The sequence below is a fragment of the Triturus cristatus genome, chromosome 1_1, assembly GCF_964204655.1.
Source record: "Triturus cristatus chromosome 1_1, aTriCri1.1, whole genome shotgun sequence".
Lineage (NCBI taxonomy): Eukaryota > Metazoa > Chordata > Amphibia > Caudata > Salamandridae > Triturus > Triturus cristatus.
Genome location: NC_140579.1, coordinates 17944426 through 17960414, shown reverse-complemented (window position 1 = coordinate 17960414; position 15989 = coordinate 17944426).

Here is a 15989-nt window from a genome sequence, read left to right as displayed (position 1 = left end):
TTTGGTTTTTAAATTCCTCTGAGGGCACGACCTAATTCAGTTGTGCGTGCGCCATAGAGTGCCTCGCTTTCTTGCCGCTTACAGAAAAAAGTCTACGGAGTTGCGTGCTCTAAAATTACTTACTATTATGCCATGAATTGTCAGCGCGTTCGGTTAGCCGCCCCGCCTGATGTCTTCGCGAGTGTGTGAACGCTGTGTCAGTTACCGATATATGTGAAAGTTGCCTATTAGAGATCAACATAGAACTGTTTGCTATCAAATGATAGTGAAGAAAGACTATGCGCGCAAAATGTTCATTCATTGATAAACAAATAAAACAGAAAAACAATAAACCTATAATGGTGTTAATAAATTCAATTAATAGGTTCAATCAATCAGAGATAACATGTAAATTCCATCCGGTCATTCATTCCATGTGGTTTCATCGAATTTAATGTTCGAATCCAATAATTTTCTCGTTGTAATAGAGTTTTATGATTGTCTTTGCCTTCCACTTTTACAATAATTTCCAAAATATTGAATTTCAGTTGGCTGATGTTGTGTCCTGCTTCTAAAAAGTGAGTCGCCACTGTAGATTTGAGATTCTGAGTTCTGATGTTGCTTTTATGTTCATTAATGCGGGTTTTAATTTTCCTTTCTGTTTGTCCCACATAAGTTTTACCGCATGGGCATTTTAGTTGGTATATCGTGTTCGCAGTATCACATGTGGCCGTTACTTTGAGGTTAATAATATACCCTTTCATGGGGTGTGTGCTGTTAGAGCCCGGGATGATGTTATTGCAATTGTTGCAATTCCAACATGCTGTTGTTCCTTTTGTATTGAATTTGTGAGTTCTGATCTGGTGGGGTTTTGATGATTTCCCCCAAGTTTTTAGCTCTAGTGTACGCGAAGATGGGTTCTTGTTCAAAGATATTCTTAAAATCGGGTTCCTCTTTAAGTATTGGCCAATGTCTTTTGATGATATTTTTAAAGCATTTACTCATAGTCGAGTACTTGGAGACTATGGTGGTGCGATTGTCAATAGGTTTTTTTGTGGCTGATAATGCTGTAATCCTGTTGATAGTGTTGCTTCTATTTTCTGCCTGTTGCAAAATGAATTCTGGGTATCCTCTATTTCGAAAACGTTTAAGCATTTCATTAATTCGTGTCATCCTGGTATTGGGATCAGATACTATCCTGATAACTCTGAGTATTTGCGTGAAAGGCATGTTGTTTTTTAGAGAACTCGGGTGAAAGCTGTCGTAAGATAACATGTTGTTTTTGTCAGTTGGTTTTCTGAAAAGATCTGTATGAAATCCTTCGTTAGTCTGTATAATTTTTACATCCAGAAAGTTGATAGTGTCTGTTTGAATATCAAAGGTAAATTGAATTCTTTGATCTATGTCATTCAGTTCATCCAGTAGCTTAGTGAGTATTGATATTGATCCGTTCCATAGTATGAAAATGTTGTCTATGAATCGTACGAACATTTTTAGATGAGTTTGCCATGTTGGGTTAGTTAAGATGAATTTTTCTTCGAACATTCCCATGAAAATATTAGCGTAAGTGGGAGCGGCACAATTTCCCATTGATGTACCAGTCTTCTGCAAAAACCAGTTTGTCTTCCATTTGAAATAGCTATGTTGTAGTGTGAAAAACATCAGTTCCATCAAGAAAACTTGTAAATCCGTACTGTATTCACTTTGAAGGAGTGCTTGTTCTACTGCTTCCAAACCTAATTGGTGTGGGATAGATGTGTAGAGGGATTTAACATCTATAGTGCACATTAAGATGGATTTGTTCTTGTGTTTCGTGACTTTTTGAAATTTATTGAGGAAATCCGTTGTGTCTTTGATATGAGTTGATAATTTGGTGACACTTGGTTGTAGATATTTATCCAAATATTTACCAACTGGTTCGTGGAGACTGTTTCTGGTAGACACTATAGGTCAAAATGGTGGCTTTGTCAAATTCTTATGTATTTTTGGTACCATATATATGGTAGGGCTTTTTGGATTGCTTTGAATTAAGTATTTCTTTACTTTTTCATTGATGGTGCCCATTTCATTGGCTTTTTGAACAATGCTTTTTAAAACTTCATAGATTTGTTCTGTAGGGTTGAGATCCAATTTCATATAGGTATGTTCATCTGATAGGTGGATTTCCACTTGTTCTTCATAGAAGTTGGTATTAAGAATAACCAATGTTCCGCCCTTGTCTGCTTTTTGACACGTGATGTTTGTTCTGTTTGCGAGGGATTTTAGTATCCCCCATTCCTTTTGTGTAAGGTTTTTGAATTTACGTCGTTTGTGATAGTTTAATTTCTGTAGGTCCTGTTTCACAAGGGTTTCAAACGTGTCCAAGCTTTTGTGGCTTATGGGTGCCATATAGGTACTTTTGGTTTTTAAGCCTTTAAGAGGATCTTCGTCAGAAGAGGTGGTAAATTCTGCTACATTTTCAAAATAGTGTCTTAATCGAAGTTTTCTCATCAATTTAAAGAAACTGATTTCTATTTCCAGGCTGTTGGTATACGACGTCGGTACAAAAGAAGTGCCTTTTTGCAATACTTTTGATTCAATATTGGATAAATGGTAATCTGAAATGTTGATTACTAGGTCATTCTGTGTCCCCCTTTCTTTTGCTTGTTCTGTTTCTGCGTTGTCAAGCGTGTTTGTGGTAAATCCTTGGTTTTTTCTGGTTCTTTGACTCCTCCTGAGTCTTCTCCGTTGGTAGTGCCTCCTTCTAAAAAAGAAGCCGATGTGGTTGTTTCCGTTGTTTCATTTGGAGTAGTGATTAGTGATTCGGGTAGTTGGTGTTGGTATTCTTCTATGTTGGTTTGAACCATCGCTTTCTGATGAAGACGTGTCAGTATGCAAATTGTATGGTTTATTCTGTCTTCGTTGGGCGTATATGTCAGCCCAGGTGTACACTTCTCCCAACTTATAATCGATGGTGTCTCTTCTAAATTTTCTTATTTTCCTTTCGTTGATTTCTTGGGTATGTTTTGATAATTGCATATTGATATCTTCTAGTACTTTGTTCCAATCTTCTGGAGGTGTAGTCGTTTGTAGTTCTGATTTAATCGTTTCTATTTCCTTTGTGAGTTCCTCTAGGATGTTTGATAGTTCTTCGATAATTAGAAGGATTAAGTCCAAGGAACATTTATTCAATATTGCGAACCAACGGTCCTTAAATTGTTGAGTGTTTTTGCATAATAATGGTTTCAATGGGATTCTTAGTCCTCTAGGTATTCTTTGGGCTTTGTGATATTTAATCATGGTGCTTGCGTGTAGTCTCTGATTTCTTTTTTTGAGAGATACAATAGTTGGCCTATATTTTGCTCTTTGGTTCTCTTTGGTGTGACTTCTGTGGTCTCTTCCTGTATCAGTGCATATATCTTGTCGGCAGCATCATCGGTAAATGCGAACGTTTCCGCTCTAAGGTCCGTTAAGTTTGATATCTGTTCATAGGCCATGTTGTTCGATAGCGTGCTCCGTACTTTGGTTCAGAATGTAATGTATGAATTTGTAGAGATAGTACGTGCACTGCAAATGCTTGTGTTCATATGTTAAAACTGATTTACGTCAGGTTGATCCGTGCTCGCAGGGTGTCACTTCTCTGAACAAGGAAGTGCGTAGAATCAAAAGGTGAGTAGCAAACCCTCGAAGGTTGGGTGTGTCCCCTGGGCACTGGAGTATCGATTTTTGTAATAGTTTCTCAAGTTCATTTCAATAAAGTTTCTTGACGATTTGTCAATGGTTTGAGTTTCATTTATTTATATCATGAAATTCTTTGTCATTTCAATGATGCATCGAATTTACCAATGTCACATTGTTACATGTCCCAATGCATTTCGGCGTTATGCCTTCTTCCGGGGAATATCTAAAAATAAATGATACAGAGGACTATATTATATGCGTCTTTCTATTGTCTCTCAAAAGCATGTTTAAAAACGTTGGTTTGACTTTTCTGTGTGTTGTAGTGCTTATCTGATGCGCGCGTTGTGACTTATCTATTGATCGTGTGATGATATTGCAAAAATATCGACATGAAGTCGGGAAACGATTGTAGATATGCAGTGAAAAAACCTAAAATAAACTCAAAAAGCCAAACGTGGTTGTGTGTGGTTGAAGTTTGGTTTTTAAATTCCTCTGAGGGCGCGACCTAATTCAGTTGTGCGTGCGCCATAGAGTGCCTCGCTTTCTTGCCGCTTACAGAAAAAAGTCTACGCGCGCAAAATGTTCATTCATTGATATCAATGAATGAACATTTTGCGCGCATAGTCTTTCTTCACTATCGTTTGATAGCAAACAGTCCTATGTTGATCTCTAATAGGCAACTTTCACATATATCGGTAACTGACACAGCGTTCACACACTCGCGAAGACATCAGGCGGGGCGGCTAACCGAACGCGCTGACAATTCATGGCACAATAGTAAGTAATTTTAGAGCACGCAACTCCGTAGACTTTTTTTCTGTAAGCGGCAAGAAAGCGAGGCACTCTATGGCGCACGCACAACTGAATTAGGTCGTGCCCTCAGAGGAATTTAAAAACCAAACTTCAACCACACACAAACACGTTTGGCTTTTTGAGTTTATTTTAAGTTTTTTCACTGCATATCTACAATCGTTTCCCGACTTCATGTCGATATTTTTGCAATATCATCACACGATCAATAGATAGTCACAACGCGCGCATCAGATAAGCACTACAACACACAGAAAAGTCAAACCAACGTTTTTAAACATGCTTTTGAGAGACAATAGAAAGACGCATATAATATAGTCCTCTGTAACATTTATTTTTAGATATTCCCCGGAAGAAGGCATAACGCCGAAATGCATTGGGACATGTAACATTGTGACATTGGTAAATGCGATGCATCATTGAAATGACAAAGAATTTCATGATATAAATAAATGAAACTCAAACCATTGACAAATCGTCAAGAAACTTTATTGAAATGAACTTGAGAAACTATTACAAAAATCGATACTCCAGTGCCCAGGGGACACACCCAACCTTCGAGGGTTTGCTACTCACCTTTTGATTCTACGCACTTCCTTGTTCAGAGAAGTGACACCCTGCGAGCACGGATCAACCTGACGTAAATCAGTTTTAACATATGAACACAAGCATTTGCAGTGCACGTACTATCTCTACAAATTCATGTCTTCGATAAATAGGTCATTCTAACTCTGGGGTGGTAGAAGGAGTGCAAAATGGATGCGTCAGTTTCTCTGCACCTTTGAGGAAAATCCCTGCGTCACCATGGATGGGCGGTATTTACAATACGGTGCTCCTTGGCACAAGGATTAACAGATGCGTCAGAAATTTTGACGCATCTGTCAGTGCAAAAGTCACACATTGCTGGAGTAGCGTCATAAGATGCATGGGGAAGACCTATACCTAATGTACTGCATTATTCCTAACGCCAGGCCTGAGCAGGCATAGGATTTTGATGCAGTGCAGTCGTAGAACTGACGCAGTGAAATCTCATAAAGTTCACTGCATCAGATCTACATGGCTTTCCTGAGTCGGAACGCCCACCCTGCACACATTATTCCTGTTGCAGGTATAATGTCACACAGGGGTCTACAAAGTGACGCATCTGCCTATATGCGCCACTCTGTAAATATGGGGCAAATGAAGTGCAGCTACTGCATCCAAAAAAAGTGATGCAACGGCGGCACACGAGGCCCTCAGTGTTTTTTTCAATAAGTGTAGACCACACTGTCTCTGTAAGCCAGCTACTTTACCAGATGAGCAAACCAAGACCGCATACGCTCTTTCCTATTTGGCTGGCAATGCAGCTAGCTGGTCAGCCCTATTGATTGAACAAAATGATCCATTACTCTATGATTTCTCAGCATTTTGTATGGAACTGAGGAAACTATTCAATAGAAAGACCCAACTCCTCTCTTTGGACCGCAAATAAATTACACTAAATTATTGTTTGCCAGATTTGTTGACATATATCTCCACATTTAATTGACTAATAGTCGAAACAGAATGGCCCACAGACAAACAAACATCCTTGTTCAATCAAGGCTTGCACAGTGAATTGAAAGATGTGCTAGCTCAAGTGGTAAACCTAACAAGTTTCTGTGAGGAGTTGATTGAACTAACAGTATAGCTAGGCCACAGACGCCTAGAGAAATGAGGTGATAAAACTCCGGGATACTCAAAACTAATCATGGTTTGTCCAAAAACCACAAGCAAAGAAGTGTCTAAGAACACGGCTGGGGTTTAATCCATGCAAGTAAATGGCATTCAAGTGTTTTTGTCTTCCAAAGAACGTGAGAAACAAAGAAAACAGAAGCTCTGCATCTACTGTGGCAAGAGTGGACATTTCATTAAATAGTGCTGAGCTTGAGCTAAATCTACTATGGATAAGCTGACGCCTGACAAAAGCCAGGCAGTGATCCACACAGGTTCCGAAGAGAATATGTAGTCGGAGAACTAGATACCCCGAAAAGAACCGAGGTACCTTGTTCGGGTGAAAAAGAAATGGAGATGTTATTAGTACTTGTTAACATGCTACAAGCTTTAGTGGTGAATATAAACCTGGACGTAAATCTGTGGTTGCCAGATGGACATCAAATGATGATTCCGGCCTTGTTAGACTCGGGGTCCTCTGGTTATTTAAGAAATAAACATACCTTGTATTAACAAAAGAATCTCCATAACTGATGTAGGCAGCACACCGTTCACCTCCGGCCCAGTGCCGTATCATACGGACACCCTAATAACTCACCTGGCCGTAGGCAACTTTGAATCAGTGTGCTTTGACCTAATTGGCACACCTCAGTTCAAGTTAATTCTGGATAGGCCATGGTGTACGCTACATAACCCCACGGTTCACTGGGCTACCTGCTCTGCATTCATGGATTCCTCATTCTGTCATAAGCACTGCACTAAAGATCAAATGTTCTCACATACAGCTTCAAATAACCCCACCAAAAACCTGACTTATAGCAGTTTAGAACCTCAGATATGTTGCATTGTAACCTTACCAGAAGACTATCACCAGTACCAATCAGTCTTTCATAAGCAGAAGTAAAGGCAACTCCCTCCACACAGAGAGTATGACTCTAAGATTGACTTGATCCCCAGAGCTGCCATTCCATGCAGTCGGATATATGCTCTGATGAAACCAGAGACACAGCACCTGCGCGAACACATTTATAATAACCTGGCCTCAGGATTTATTTGTCCCTCGCAGTCCCCAGTGCCCTCCCCTCTTTTCTTTGTGCCTAAGAAGGGAGGAGAAATAAGACCTTGCATAGACTACAGAGCTGTTAAGCGAGTAACAGTCAAAAACAGACACCCATTACCTCTTATCCCAGTCCTATCGGACCAATTGAAAGGTGCAACATTTTTCGTGAAACTGGACCTCCGTAGGGCGTATCAACAGCTTTGGGTAAGACAAGGTGAATACTGGAAGACCATGTTCTGCCATTTGGACAGACTAAAAGAACATTGTTTGTACACAAACCTAGAACTATGCCTGTTTCATGTCAATGAGATTGAATTTCTTGGATACATCATCATTCCAAGAGGAATTAAGATGGAGTACAATAAGGTGTCAGCAATCACTCAATGGAAATCACCTATCTCTAACAAAACGCTACCGAATGTTTTAGGGTTTGCCAATTTTTACAGATGTTTTATAAAAAATCTTTTCCACCAAAGTGCAACCCATAAATCATCTGCTAAGAAAAGCTGTTCCATTTGTGTGGACCAAAGAAACTGAACAAGCTTTTCAACAATTGAAGCGGCAATTTCTCCAAGCACCCATCTTACGACATCCAGAACAGATCTAAATCTTTCTTTTGTTCTGGCAACTGACACCTCCCATTTCACTATGCAAGAAGTTCTATCGCAAAGATTCCCAGAGACCGGGAAGTTTCACAGAGTGGCCTATTACTCCCGTAAATTCACACCATGTAAAGTGAATTACAGTATCACAGACAAAGAGCTACTAGCTATTAAGTGTGCATTTGAAGAATGGTGTCATTATCTAATGGGAGCTCGCCATACAATAAAGATCTACTCAAATCACCAAAGCCTAAATTTTTTAAAGTCCACCAGGGCACTTACACCACAACAGTAAATGTTAGTTGTTATTTTTCTCCAACTTTGATTTCCTGATTAAATATCGACCAGGTCATCAAAATGGAAAAGTGTAAGCTCTCTCCAGATGATCACCACCAGGTGGTGACGTCAAAAACACAGTAAAAGAGCCCTCATTAATATTATCAGAGAGCGAGCCCAAAGAATACTCCACGGTTCTTGCAAAACATTTGAACAATTTCCTCAAAACCTTTAAAACCCATATACAAGCCATAGACACTGAAGCATGTGTGCGACAAGGTCCCGAAAACAGAACCCAGGAGCGAGAATATTTGTATCAACACAAGGCCTTGTAGGAATACCTTACAACAACAGGTGTTGAAATGGGTTCATGACTCAACCTTGGGAGGGCACAAGGGCGTAATCTGTGGTGGTTTATTTTGCATCAAGATGTGCAACAGTATGTGGAGATGTGAGCCTTCTACACCCAAGAGAAGGCAGCCTATAGAATACCAGTTGGCCTACTATGACCAATGCCGGTGCCCCGAATCCCTAGCATACCGTCCCAATGGACTTAATCATAGAGATGGCCCCTAGTGAATGTAATACAGTTATGCTTGTGGTGGTAGATCACTTGACCAAGATGGGACACTTTCTTGCCTTACCTAAACTACCAACTGCAGCAGAGTGAGTCAATGTGCTCCTACAACACATAGTGAGAATACATGGCATTCCCGTGATTCTTATAAACGATCGTGGTTCACAATTCACATCACATTTTTGGCAAAGACTTTGTGAATCCATGCATATTGACGCCAGGTTGTTCTACTAGTTCCCACACTTAGACTGACAGGAAAACCGAGCGACTAAACCAAACACTAGAGCAATGCCTTAGGTATTTAGCAACACAACAGGGGGAATACACTCCTATGGCTGATGGAATTTGCCTACAACAACACAGATCGACACCACACTAGGGAGCTCCCCCTTTAATTGCTGTATGGGTTTCACCCAAACACATTGCCACTCGAGTGGACAGCCACAACCACTCATTGTTCCATACAAGAACACCACAAACACCTTTGTCACATTTTACAGAAGGCAAAAAGATACCTAGAAAAAGAACAGCACAACAGTAAACAGTTGCTGACCGGAAGCACTCTCATGAGTCCTCATAAGAAATTGGAAATGTGGTGTGACTAGCCACAAGACACTTGGCCTTTAAAGGAAACTTTATATTGAAATCCAAATACATAGCCTCGTACAGCATAGTTAAAGTGATAAATTCTATAACGATGCACCTAAATTTACCTGCCAAGTGGCACATACATCCAGTGTTCCATTTGTCTGTCTTTCACCCCATCCTCCCAGTACCCGACTGAAACGCCCTCCCACACCCGTTGAGGTAGAAAGAGAATTATAGTTTGAGGTAAAGCAAATACTGGACTCTAAACTGATGAGGAGACAAGTATATTACCTGGGAGAATGGAAAGGGTTCAGACCCAAGGAGAGCTCTTGGGAACCAGCTCACAATCTTCTCTCTCCCACACTCTTATGACGCTTCCAATAACAACACCCATCGAAACCAGGACAACCGCAGAGATGGCGGTCTTTAAGGAGTGGAAATGTCAAGGGCACACACACAGAACACACGCATAAGAACATCTGTCCCTATGTCTGGCACCATGTCCATACTCTCTCACCATATTACCAGTAACACATAAGCTGTCCATCAACTATGACTACCCAGGTCTAACAATGTTGCTATCTAAACGCAAAATATAAACACTCAGGGAAAGTAATACACAATTGTATGTGTGAAGTAAGGCCAGCTGTATATACCATTTCTGGGTTAATGCAAGGCTGTATATATGGGAAAGCGCACATGTAAAGGGCTACATTTCCCAGGGAGGCTATGGGCCTCATTTATGAGAAATTGGTGTAGAGCAGCGCAGCAAGACTTCTTGCAGTGCTGCCCTACGCCACTGTGAAAAGGCAGAAATGCACAGTATTTATGAAATTCCTGTCCTTTCCCCTTGCGCTGGTGCACGATTTGCTGCCTAGCGCAACATGGACATCCTTGCACTATGGTGCAAGTGTGCCTTTGTTGCAGGCAGGATTGTTTTCGTGCAGGAAGGGGCACCTTTCTGCACAAAAACAATCCAGAGAGGCGTTTTCCTCTTTCCATGTGTGCTTCAGAACGCCGCACACATGGATAGAGGAAAAAATAAGGAGAAATAAAAATATTTCTACTCCTTACATCTGCTCTGGGGAAGCTTAAAGTTTCGGCGCTGCCCCAGGTTTATGTGATGAATTAAATCAGGGGCAGCCTCAAAATCCATGGGTGTTGCGTGGGAAAACCCACCTCTATGCCCATGGAACATATTCTAAATGCAGAGTAAGGCAATGCATCTATTTGCGTTGCTTTATCTTACTCCAAATCCATGAAGCCATACAAAGCCATGCAGAGTGGCTTTGTGTCACCTAATATATGTAATCAAGAGGCATACGCCACAGAAGAGTAAAGAAAGTGACGCTCCAGTGGTGCAAGCTTCTCATAAATAAGCCCCTATGTTTTTTGAAGCTTACAGTGAGATCGGGTGAGATTTCCACTTCTTGGCGGCCATCTAGGACACAAGGACTTATAAGCCACACCTTTGGAACCCCACACTGTTAGGCAATCTTGCTTCAACAGAAGACAGTTCTTCTCCTGAGCAGCCCATGCGGATTCCCTAAAGCATGGAGATTGCAACTTACCTCGTATTCCTGAGCTTCTTTCTTGATTGCTGAGTCTTCTTCGTCTGGCACAACCATCATGGCGGACCCCACCTGGACCTGCAAAATAAAAGAAACAGAAACAATGGTCAGCTAAGTGGCAACGCAGTGTATGAGTCCACATGCGTATGATAACAGGACTTGATTATTAATCACTAAACCGCGTAGGGGATCTGCGCTCGAGTGAACGGATCCTTTGTGATATGGCACCCAGAAATTTAATCATGCAACCTCAGGATTGTGATTACTAATTTTAATCATGCAAAACAAACTCATGCAAACTAAGGATGGTGAATACTAAAATCATGTAAACTAAGGTTTGTGGTTGTACGCAAACTAATCATACTGAATGACATAAAGACATTGCGATCGAGTGAGCGGTGAGAATCAGAATTTTGAACTTGAATGGTTAAGTGCGCATTCACAGGTTTAGCACTCCAGTGAACTATGACTCAAAACTTTGGACTAAGAATGATGAAGAGCGCAATGTGAATTTTAAGACAATCGTCCAAGTCAAAGTGGTCTTAGAGCCAATCACGAGCCCCAGGAAAAAGAGTGCGAAACATAACTCTGCAATCCATTTAAACAGCCATACAATACATGTGAGTGATTGGCTATATGTGAGTGTGGAATATCAGTGACGTGAATGACAGTGTGTGAGTGGAAGCAGGCACATAATTGTGTTGCTCATACCTTGTCTGCTATTTTCTTACAGACCACCACAAGTGCCGCTTGACTGACTCCTTTCTGAAGATGCTTCTAGAGACCTATCCAGGTGGCACATCAGAAGGAGATCCATTCAGTGTGCAGAGTACCAGTTGGCTGTTTTTAGGTCGAGGACTACCGGTCTGCCGAAGGCAGAACCGGAAGTCGGAAGATTTAATGTTTCCTAGAGTGGCTATTTAGCCCGCCTCTCTTTTTGCTTTTCCTCCATTGGCTGGCTTCCTAAACGGAGGCCCGCCATTGGAGGAGAGAGCCGTCCCTCCAAATAGGCTCCGTCTTTTTCGGATTCGGGGGCGTGTTCCTTGCTGTTCTTTCCACTTTTTAGCCACGCCCTTTTAGAACAGCAGGAACACGCCCCCGAATCCGAAAAAGTTACGAAGCTTCCAGCCGCCATTTTTTTGCTGTCGTCTGGCCGTGAGGATCCATCCGTCCGCGCCGTGTTGTTGTGCTGGTGGTATAGAGAATCTGCTCCTTTATAGTGATTCCCTTGTCTATCGTAACTGTGAGGATGTTTACCTCCTCACTGGGAGCGGGGGCCTTGCGTAGCTCCGGGGCCACCAATCCAGACTCCGCAGATCTCGGGCTTTCCCAAAAAACACAAATCTCTGTTTCCCCTGGATTCAGCTGGAGACGTTGTCTAGCATCGAGCCTTGAAAAGCCTTCGGATGTAAAGAGAATAAAAGTCCTCTCATTCCTATAGGCTCCGTGCAGGCTGCACCATGCACGCGTTGGGCATTATTGATTCGGATGCGCGATAATACCGCCCGGTAAACACCACATGTTGCTGTGGGATCGGCAATTACCGGTGCAGCGTTACTTCCACAAAACATGGGCACTGGGTAAAACCTGGGAGGGCTGAACCTGCTTAAACTGGTAGGAAAGAGGGGACGTGCAGGTCCTGGGGACACAGTCTGACAGCACAGATCATCCTTAATCCTAGCTCTACCTGACTTCCGAACCCGTCATGAGTGATCCTCGACACCTCAACATTGCCGACTTCTAGGAGCCCAAGAAGCTATTGGCATCTCCCTGCCTTCAGAGTACCTGGTCCCTGCTGCAGCACTGCCCCATCACCTCTCACTGCCCTTGGACACGGATACCTGTCAGGAGAGTCTCTGTGGAGCGATAAATTGGTTTTAGGTAGTGCTTTATACCACACTTCAGCCTTTATCACGCCCTGAAACTCACAATTGATAGTAGGCTCCTGGGAACCTTTCTCTAGGCTGCATAAGAGACTATATTTTCGGTAACTTCATGTTAAACTTGTTACGAAAAACTTCTGAAATTATATTACGCCACCTTGCTTAATTACACACCATTCCCAGCAAAAATGCAACATCAGCTCACAGGCAAATGCAAGAAAACACGAGAGGCTGCTCTTTCCATCACTTACGTTGTTGTGCTGTGTTTGCATTTTGCATCATTTTACAGCATTTTTGTAAATGTTCACCTAATTTTGCAAAACAAATTACACAGATTTCTCACACTGCTAATTACCAACCTAATAAGAATGAAAGGCTAGTTGGCCCTGCTAGTATTCAGGCTTCTTACCCGAGATCACAGAACACTTCAGTAGCAAGCATTTATTTCGCTGAGCCATCTTGAAAGCTTCAGATGCCCTCGGTGGAGGGGACTTGTGTATACTGTGCTGAGCTGGATGTGGGGGAGGAGGGGGGGGGTTCAGCCCTCTGAGCGCGGTGACGGAGGAGCACAAAGGCGTTGCAGCTTCTTAAGCAATGGGTTCCTCTCTGCTTTTAAGCAAAAATCCTTTATTTAAGTGTATCGCGACACGTGATAACCCGTATTTACATACCATTCCTCGACGTCACAACAACCGGTCCTTAGGAGAGGAATCCCGTTTGTAGGGTCGCCATGCTCAAATTACACCCCCACCCCCTCGCCTTCTCCTCCCAGCTACCGTCTTTCGAGTAGAAATCCAATTTACATACGCTGTCGTCTCATAAATACACGCCAGCAGCGCCTTGGCATAGCTTCACCGTCTTAAATTCTGAAGTGACGTTTGTCTCCGAGAAATATGCACTCCCATATATATGTCTGGATATTGTACACGATATATGCGTCCTGCCAATAACTTGTGCATTCTGTATGATGGGTGCTCAGATTGTGTCGAGGCCCACCGTCCTCTCCCAGTTTGCGGCGGGAGAGGGATTTAACATATCAAAGCTCTCCGCTCTGCTTCTTGTATGTGTATACCTGAGGTTGGTGTACTGTATACAAACATATATATAAGTAGCGTCATAGAAGCTGTGTGTGATGTTGCAGGCCACACTACGACACGGGACTGTCCTGTAATTTCCAGTATAGTTCAGCGTATATGTGTGTGTTTTTACAACTCAAGTGTTCTCAAACGTGCATTTATTCACTGAGAAAACTGAAGTCAAAGGGGATTTAACACTTAGCGGGCGTACTTTGGGTCGTATTTTGTTATGCATTTTTGTGCTCTGAAAGGGGGATTACAGCATTGTAGGTTTAATCGCCAATGTTATACATTGCCTAGTATGATATTGTATTAACGACAGTATAGTCATGGGAGTATGTGTGGGAGTTGAGCAGGGGGGCTATAAGGTTAGGGTAGAAACTCATCTTGTACATTTCTTCTTTTGAAGTTTTTCATCTTTCACTACCATTGACCACCCCCTTTTCAACCACATGCAATGTTGGGGCTGTATTGAGGGTGTACATGTAATTGAGGGGTATATATTTTAAGATTGCGGTGTGTCTAAGAAGATAGCACAACTTTTAATCTGGGTTTGTGGATCGATTTTCGTTGTCTTTTGTGTTCCATGGAGTAAATTTGATTTTGAATCACGTCATAATCTGTGACCTACATTTTTAGATGGTAAATGCAATACCTGGGCCTGAAAGGGGGTGACCTGCTTAGTTTGTTGATGTGCTCAGTGTGATTTTCACTAGCACTGGACAAAGTCTAATTTTAGGACCAAACATAAGTCGTTTCCTCTGTTTTGGTAGTATATCTGTCTAACTAGAGCCCACTGTGGTGAGGGCTTTGCCCAGGTTACATTTGCTGATGTCTTTTGAGTTTGGTGTTGGCGGGCACTAAAGTAGGCGGATGTTTGCATCCAAAATAAGTTGTTGCCCGTATGCCAGTGTGAGTCATGACTTTAGAGCTGCCAAGGTGCTCAGCGCGTGCAGCATGTTTGTGATTACCTTCCATGCAGTTTGCCATATCTAATGTTCGCAAACATTCCTAAATCACCAATTCACTCTCTCTATCTCACTACCTCACTCTCTCTCTCTCTCTCAAATACACTAAGTCACTTACACTCACTCTTTCACTACCTCACTCTATCTCACTTCTTCACTACATCACACTCTGTTTCTATCTTAATACCTCACAACATCCCTCATTACCTCACTCTCTCTTTCACTACCTCAATCTTTCTCTCTCACTACCTCACAACATCACTCACTGTTTCTATCTCACTACGTCAAAAAATACCTCAAACTCACTCACTCTTTCACTACCTCACACTCTATCTACCTCACTCTCTCTCACTACATAATTCTCTATACATCACTACTCCCCTCTATCTATATCACTACCTCACTATCTCACTACTTCTCTCTCTAAAAAGATCACTACCTCACTCTCTCACTACCTCACTGCTAATGCAATAGGTATCACATATGCAAAAAAAGCTAATGCCAATAGAAATGACAATGCCATTTATTTAGGGATACAAAAATGATAAAAAAATAATGAGCAATACCAATAGCTCTACCTATAATATTGCCGAGACCATAGCATTGTAAATGCTTGTTTATTATTTTATCCACAGCCGCATTCCCTTGGGTGCGCTCACAGATGAACAGTGTATTCTGTTCCCAGTGTAGAACACTAAATTAAGTGGTCAGACTGTCTTCACACCATCATTTTTGCTGGGCCAGGACATAACAGGTTGGTGCTTGTTTGCGTGTGCAAGCTTTTAACACTTAGGACCTCAATTAGAGTTTGGCTGACTGGGTACTCCATTGTAAATTGGAGTCCCCTGCCGGAAAATCCCTCAGTCCGCTCACCTCATGTTGAGATGGGCAGACCATATGTATTCTTCCTCCGAGAGAGCAACAAAGTAAAAGCTGTCAGAGGAAGGACATAAGCATGTCTGCCCTGTTTGGAGTGGACAGTGTAATACATTTTTGCCTATCTGCCACCATCGAAAAACTTGGTGGTAGGAAAGAGGAAAAAATCATCCCCCTGTGGTCTTGGGAAAAAACTTGTAGAACACCAGAGAAGGATGTCAACTCCTACGCAGCATGTGGGCAGTCAACAGGTAATAAAGGGGCCGGGGTGTCCTCCTCCCGCAGCTCCCAATGAAAAATGTATGCTGTGGGTGGGACCAGAGCACCCTCTATGAAGCACAAAAAGATGAAAAAAAGCAGTTTCTGTCCAT